Consider the following 8,318-nt stretch of genomic DNA (forward strand, 5'->3'; position numbering starts at 1 on the left):
ATTGACACGGTGGCTGTGATGATGGGCTCAAGTATAGCAGGGATTGTGGGGCTGGCGCGGGATCGGGCAGTGTTTCATTCTGCTGTGCATGGGGTTGCTATGAGTCGGAAATGACTGGACGGCACTTAACAGCAACAACACTGAGTGGGGGAAAAAATTGGCTACAACAATCCAGTTAATGTTAATGGCTACAACCATCCAGTTTACAGAAATTTTAAACATCTCAACAGCAAAAACCAAAGAATCCAATTAAAAAGTGAGGCAAGGATATGAACAGGTAATTCACCAAAGAAGACATTCATGTGGCTAAGAAATATGTGAAGAAATAATTGCAATTATTAGCCATTGTTGTTGTTGTTGTTGTTAAGTGCTGTCGAGTCTTTTCCGACTCATAGCGACCCCATGCACAGCAGAATGAAACACTGTTCTATCCTGCACCAGCCCCACAATCCCAGACTTGAGTTAATTTAACAACTTGCAACCCCTTGAATGAAGGGGAGTTCAGCTTCCCTTGAGGAAGGAACCCACTACATTGCCAAAAATGTGTACTGTCAATCTTTCTCTCAGCCTTCCCCAAAGGTATTGGAGGCCATTCACAAGAATGACTATTCATTGGAGAAAAGGAAATAATCAGACTTTTCAGGGTTTACTGGACACTGGCTTTGAACTGACATTAATTCCAGGATGCCCAAAGTGTCATTGTGATCCACTAGCCAAAGTGGAGGCATATGGAGGTCAAGTTATTGATGGAGTCTTTACTCAGGTGTGTCTCACAGTGGGTCTAGTGAGTCTCTGAACACATCCTGTAGTGATTTCCCCAGTTCCAGAATGCATAATTCAAATAGATATACTGAGAAATTGGCAAAATTCCCATATTGGGTCCCTGACATGTGGAGTAAGGGCTATTATGGTAGGAAAAGCCAAGAGGAAGCCATTAGAACTACCTCTGCCTAGGAAAATAGATAATCAAAAGCAATACCACATCCCTGGAGGGATTTCAGAGATTACTGCCACCATCAAGGACTTGAAGGGTGCAGGAGTGGTGATTCCCACCACACCCCAATTTAATTCACCTATTTGGCCTGTGCAAAAAAACAGAAAGATCTTGGAGAATGACAGTGGATTATCATAAACTTAATCAAGTGGTGACTCCAATGGCAGCTGCTATTCAATTCAAACCCACCAGTCATTCCTTGGAAGGAAGATGGGGCAATCTACTTCCGTAGTGATATTGCCTCAGAAACCCAAGGAGGGGTTGCTATGAGTCGGGTCCAACTTGATGGCACATAACAAAAACAACAACACAATTCCTGATGTGGTTTCATTGCTTGAACAAATTAGTACATCATCTCCTTGTACTTGGTATGCAGTTATTGATCTGATCAATGTCTTTTTCTCAATACCAATTTCAAAGAACCATCAGAAGCAGTTTGCCTTCAGCTGACAAGGTCAACAATATACTTTCACAGTGCTTCCTCAAGGGTATATCAACTCCCCAACACTATGTCATAATTTAGTCTGTAGAGATCTTGATCACCTTTCAAGACATCACATTATATTGATGACATTATGCTGATTGGACTTAGTAAGGAAGAAGTATTGATGACTCCACACTTATGGTCAGACATCTGCATGCTAGAGGGTGGGGAATTAACCCAACAAATATTCAGGCATCTTCCACCTCAGTGAAATTTCTAGGGGCCCAGTAGTGTGGAGCATGTTGAGATATTCCTACTAAAGTGAAGGATAAGTTATTGTATTAGGCTTCTCCCACAACTAAAAAGGAGGTACAACATCTGATGGACCTCTCTGGATTTTGAAGGCAACATATCCTTCATTTGGGTATGTTCCTTCAGCCTATTATTCAAGTGACTCAGAAAGCTGCTAGTTTTGAATATTTGAGTAGGGCCCAGAACAACAGAAGGCTCTGCAACAGGTTCAGGCTGCCCTACAAGCTGCTCTGCCACTTGGGCCATGTGATCCAGCTAATTCAAGGGTGCTTGAAGTGTCCCTAACAGATAGAATGCTGTTTGGAGTCTTTGGCAGGTTTCTACTTGTGAATCTCAATGAAGATCCATGGGATTTTGTAGCAAAGCTCTGCCATCCTCTACAGATAAGGAATCTCCATTTGAGAAACAGTTTTTAGGTTGATACTGGGCTTTAGTAGAGACTGAACACCTTACCATGGACCATGAAGTCATCACAAAGCCTGAGCTGCCCATCATGAACTGGGTGTTGTCTGACCCACAGAGTCATAAAGTTGGACGTACACAGCAGCACTCCATCATTAAATGGAAGTGGTATATAAGAGATGGTACTCAAGCAGGACTTGAAGGCACAAGTAAGTTGTATGAGGAAGTGGCCTGTGTTAGACTGGGTTCTCTAGAGAAACAAAACCAGTCAAGCTTATATATATATATATATATATATATATATATATATATATATATATATATATATATATATATATATGTATGTATGTATATAGAAAGAGAGAGAGAGAGAGAGATTTATCTTAGGAAAATGGCTCACACACTTATAGAAGCTGGCAAGTCCAAAGTTCCTGGATCAATGTCAAGCTGGAGGCTTTTCCACATCAAGCTGGAGACTTTTCCTGACTCTTGCAGCCACAGGGACGGAGGAGCTCAAGGCTGGCAGACAGTACACCAGCTGTTGACTCCAACGAATGACGAATCCAATATCTCTAGGCTGAATGGTGGATTGTTCACTCACGGACAGTTGTAGGCAGCACAACAGAATCCCGATCCACAGAAGAATGTCTCCTCTCCCAGGATGTCCACAGATATACTAGAAATGGGCCACAGTCCTGGGGAAACTCCCTTTCAATAGATTGGCTGCTCAAAACATAATCATCTGATCCCATCATGGGAACAACCACACCACAGCAGCTCAAACTGCACAGAATTGTGGTCCAGCCAAGTTGACAGACAGCTCCAACTGTCACATAGCCCAAATGTCTATGGTCTCTACTCCAGTCCAATTACCTTTCTTTTCTCAATCTGCAACTATGGCATCATGGGGAGTTCCTTATGACCAGTTGACTGAGGAAGAGAAAATTTATGCCTGGTTTACAGATGGTTCTGCACAATATGCAGGGACCACTAGAAAATGGACAGAAGTGGCACTGTAGCCCCTTTCTGGGACTTCCCTGATTTTGAGGCATGCGTCTGGTTGTTCACTTTGCATGGAACAAGAAGTGGCCAGATGTACAATTATATACAAATTCATGGTTTGTGGTCAATGGCTTAGCTGAATGGTCTGGGACTTGGAAGGAGCATGATTGGAAAACTGGTGACAAGGATGTATGGGGAAAATGTATGTGGATACCTCTCCCTGAATAGGCCAAAGGAGTAAAGATACTTGTGTCTCATGTGACTGCCCACCCAAAGGTGACCTCATCAGAGGAATACATTAACAATCAAGTGGATAGGATGACATTCTGTGGAAACCAGTCATCCTTTTCCCCAGCTAACTCCTGTCATTGTCCAATGGGCTCATGAACAAAGTGGCCATGGTGTAGGGATGGAGGTTATGAATGAGCTCAACAACATGGACTTACCAAGGCTGACTTGGCTACTGCCTTTTCTGAGTGCCAAATCTGCCAGCAGCAGAGACCAGCACTGAGTCTGTGATATGGAACCATTCCTCAGGGTGATCAGCCGGCAACCTGGTGACAAGTTGATTACGTTGGACTACTTCCATCATGGAAAGGACAGCATTTTGTTCTTACTGGAGTAAATATTTATTATGAATATGAATTTGCCTTCCCTGCATGCGATGCTTCTGCCAAAACAATCATCCGTGGACTTACAGAATGCCTTATCCACCATCATGGTATCCCACACAGCATTCCTTTGGATCAGGGGACTCATTTCACAGCAAATGAACTGTAGCACTGGGCATATGTGCAAGGAATTACTGGTAGTACCATGTTCCCCATCATCTAGAAGCAGCTGGCTTGATAGAATGATGGAATGGCTTACTAAAAACACAATTATGGCACCAGCTATGTGCCAATGCCTTAAAGGGTTGGGACAATGTTTTCCAGGAAGCTGTGTATGCTTTAAACTAGTGTCCAATCCATGGCGTTATTTCTCCAATAGCCAGGATTCATGGGTCCAGGAAGCAAGTGTTGGAAATAGGACTAGTACCACTAATTATTTCCCCTAGTGACCCACTCAATTTTTTTTTTTCTTCCTGTCCCTGTTACCCTATACTCTGCAGGTCTGGAGATCTTAGTCCCAAAGGGAAGAACACTGGCACCTGAAGACACTATAGTGAATGCATTGAACTGGAAGTTAAGAATGCCACCTGGCCATTTTGGCTTCCTCACGCCTCTGGATCAACTTACAAAGAAGGGCGTTACTGCAGTGTCTGGTGTGATAGACCCTGATCAGAAATTGAATTGATATTTCATAACAGAGGTAAGGAGGAGTCATTATGAGTAGGGTCCAACTCAACAGCACATAACAACAAACAACAACAATGGAGATAAAGAATAATATGTCTGGAATACAGGAGATTCTTTAGGACATCTCTTAGTACTACCGTGCTCTATGATTAAAGTCAATGGAAAACTACAGCAACCTAATTCTGATATGACTACTAATTGTCTGAACCCTTCAGCAATGAAGTTTTGAGTCACTCCATGAGGCAAAGGACCATGACCAACTGAGGTGCTTGCTGAGGGCAAGGGAAATACAGAATGGGTGGTAGAAGAAGGTAGTTCTGAATATCAACTATGACCACGTGACCAGTTACAGAAACAAGGACTGTGATCATTATATTTCTTCATTGTATGCGTGCATCAAATATTTTTGTTTTCTTCTCTTATGAACTATGAAATGTAAACATTGTTCATGCATTTCAGTTGTATGCATGTTAGTTGCAAATATGACTTTATAATTATCTTTATTTAGAGACTATATGGTTAAGGAGGTGTGTACAACAGCAAAGTCAACAAGGGGTGAACTGTGATAGTTGTAGTGGTGTGTCAACTTGGTTCAACCATGATTTTGAATGGTTTAAGCAGTTGTGATGTGGTTATCCCCATGATGAGATCAGATATATATGTTATGGGGAGCCAATCTGTTGAAAAGAAGTTTCTCTAGGGGTGTGGCCTGCTTGCAATATATATATGAACATCCTGGGAAAATGAGAGACTTTTCTGTGGTTCTGGATCCTGTTGTGTTCCCTATAATTGTCCATGAGTGGATAATCCACCATTCAGCCTAGTTATCTTGGATTCATCATCCACTGGAGTCACTCACTAGCCACTATACTGCCTGCCAACCTTGAGCTCATCAACCCCTGCAGCTGCCTGAGTTGGGAAAACTTCCAGTTATTCCAGGAACTTGGGACTTGCCAGCTTCTATAAGTGTGTGAGCCATTTTCCTTAGATAAATTTCCCTCTCTATATGTATATATAAGCTTTACTGGTTTTGCTTCTCTAGGGAAACCAGCCTAACACATTAAGGGACTGTATGAACCATAAGCTATTGTACCTTGACACCAGAAGAACTAGATGGTGTTCAGATACCACTACTAAATACTCTGAATGTGGTCATAACAAAGGGTCCTAGAAAAAGCTGCTGAAAAATCTAGAACAAAAAATCAAATTCAGAAAAAGTTCAGACTTACTGGTCTGATAGACACTGGAGGATCCCTCAAGACTATGAGCCTAAGACATACTTCTGACATGGAACTGAAGCCACTCCCAGAGACCACCTTTTAGCCAAATGATACACAGGCCCATAACATTAACAATAAGACCCAAGATAAATCTCTTTCTTAGAACAATTAATATTTGGGATCAAAATAACAGCATTTGCCCAAAAGCAAAAATGTCAAGGAAGGAAGGGGTAGGAAATTTGAATGCAAGGAAACAGAAAAGCATGAATGGAAATAAAGAGAGTGCTGATACATTGAGGGAATGCAACCAATGTCATGGAACAATTTATGTGTAAACTATCTAATGGGAAACTAATTTGCTCTGTGAGTGTTCACCTAAAGCACAATAAAAAAACAAAAAAAGTACTAATCCTTGTATTTGAAAAAATCATAAAGAATGGAAAGATGACAGAATAAATATGAATTAATATCCTAGCTATAGAAAAGAAGAAAATGTGGACTTTTTGACCAATATATTGAAGCTTATTCCATGTCCATTTATAACATAGAATTATAGAGATGGATTTTCAGCATTTAAATAGGAGTGGTTATGTCCAATCACTTTCATTTAATTGTAATTAAGAAAGAGAACTATATTTAGGACAAACTTCATGAGGACATTTTGTGAGGCAATTTTATAAAAAGAAAAACTCATTGCCAACCAGTCAATTCCTAGCAACCTACAGAATAGAGTAAAACAATGATTTTTAAGAGTAAAATAGAGTTAAATAAATAAATAAATAGAATTTCCAAGGTTGCAATCTTTAAATAAGCAGACTACCACATCTTCCCACCACAGAGAAGCTTGTGAATGTGAACTGCTGACCTTTCAGTTAGCTCAACCACTCCACCACCAGGGATCCTAGGCAACAAAATATTGAATTGATTTATAATAAATAGAATAATTTTATCTATTCTGTAACTGTATACCAAAGAGAATTGTTTAAAGATATGTTTTCAGACAGGAAAGATTTTCCTGTGGACACATTCTAGCTACTCTTTACTGTTATTGTTGTTAGGTGTCATCCAGTCATCCCTGACTCGTATTGGATCTATGCACAACAAAACAAAACACTATTCAATCCTGCACCATCCTCACAATCATTGTTATATTTGAGCCCAAGCCTTCCATACTCGCTGCCATCAAGTTGATTCCAACTCATATCCTAAACAACAGAATTGAACTGTGCCATAGGGTTTCCAAGGCTGCAAATCTTTAAGGAAGCTGACTGCTTCATCTTTCTCCCATGGAGTGGTAGATGGGTTCAAACTGCTCACCTTTTAGTTAACAGACTAATGCTTTAACCACTGTTCCACCAGAATTCTTTTAGTTCCTCTATGCCATAAATAAATATAGTTTTAAAACTCACATATAACAAATTACAGTGAGAATATTGGAAGATTTTGTCATACAGAAATATAAGATCAAACTAAGAGCTAAATGTAAGAGACACATTTACATTATCAAATTGGTTGTACAATCCACTACCCTCTATTCATGGACACTGAACTTAACCATTACTCAATGCCATCAAGTTGATTCAACTCATAGTGATCCTTCCTTGGGTTTCCGAGGCAATATCTCTATGGAAGTAGAGTGCCCAATCTTCCTTAATTTGTGTAAATAGCATCAAATTCCCCTAGTAGAAAAAGCGTGTTTTAATCAATAGTGATACTATAACTCTTTTAATAGTCAATGCTTTGTTAGTAATCACTAATATAATTATACTCCCCAAAGGTAGAAGAGCAATTATGCTGCTGTAATTTATGCTCAACAAATTAGTTCTGGGCAATAGCATAGATGAAAAGGAGAAGATGGACTGAAAAAAGAAGCAGGTGGCACATTTCCAAGTGAAGTAATTTCTCATGAAATTTCAAGATGCTGGTTGGTAGCATTACAAAATAAAGATTCTAGAGAAATCAGTATGAAGCAACATTATCAAACTGAGTTCACTCAAAGGGCTGCATTTTTCTTTATATTTATGAGTTCTGGTGGTGCAGTGGTTAAAGTATTGAGCTATTAACCAAAAGTTTAGTAATTGGACCCACCAATGGCTCGGTGGGAGAAATACATTGGAGTCTGCTTCTGTAAAGATTTACAGCCTTAGAAAGTCTATTGGGCAGTTCAACTCTGTCTAATAGGGTAGCTGTGAGTTACAGTCATCTCAATGGCAGTGAGTTTAGTTGATTTGGTATGTTCTCACCAAGCCAAACACAACACAAACCAACTTGGGTTTGATTATACCTTGTAACAGATATTTTAATTTGGCCATGTCACTCCAGTTCTTGATGCAATATTGTAAGAAGGATATTGTGAAACAGGAAATCATTCTGAGCAGAGTGAGTAAGCTTTACCAAAACCCATTGCCATTGAGTCTGTTCCAGTGCATGGCTACCCCATGTGTTACAGTATAGAAATGCTCCATGGGATATTCTTGGCTTTATTCTTTATGGAAGCAAGTTGCCATGTCATTCATTCATGCCATCACTGAGAATGAGTGGTATAGGGTCTAAAACCAATTTCAACTTAATAATAATAATTGATTATTGTTATAATCAAGAAGGGAATGTGTCAGGGTAGTATCCTTTCCCCACACTTATTCAATCTATATGTTGAACAAATAATC

The sequence above is a fragment of the Orycteropus afer genome, unplaced genomic scaffold (genome assembly GCF_000298275.1).
Source record: "Orycteropus afer afer isolate SDZICR_OR568_19922 unplaced genomic scaffold, OryAfe1.0 scaffold00005, whole genome shotgun sequence".
NCBI lineage: Eukaryota > Metazoa > Chordata > Mammalia > Tubulidentata > Orycteropodidae > Orycteropus > Orycteropus afer.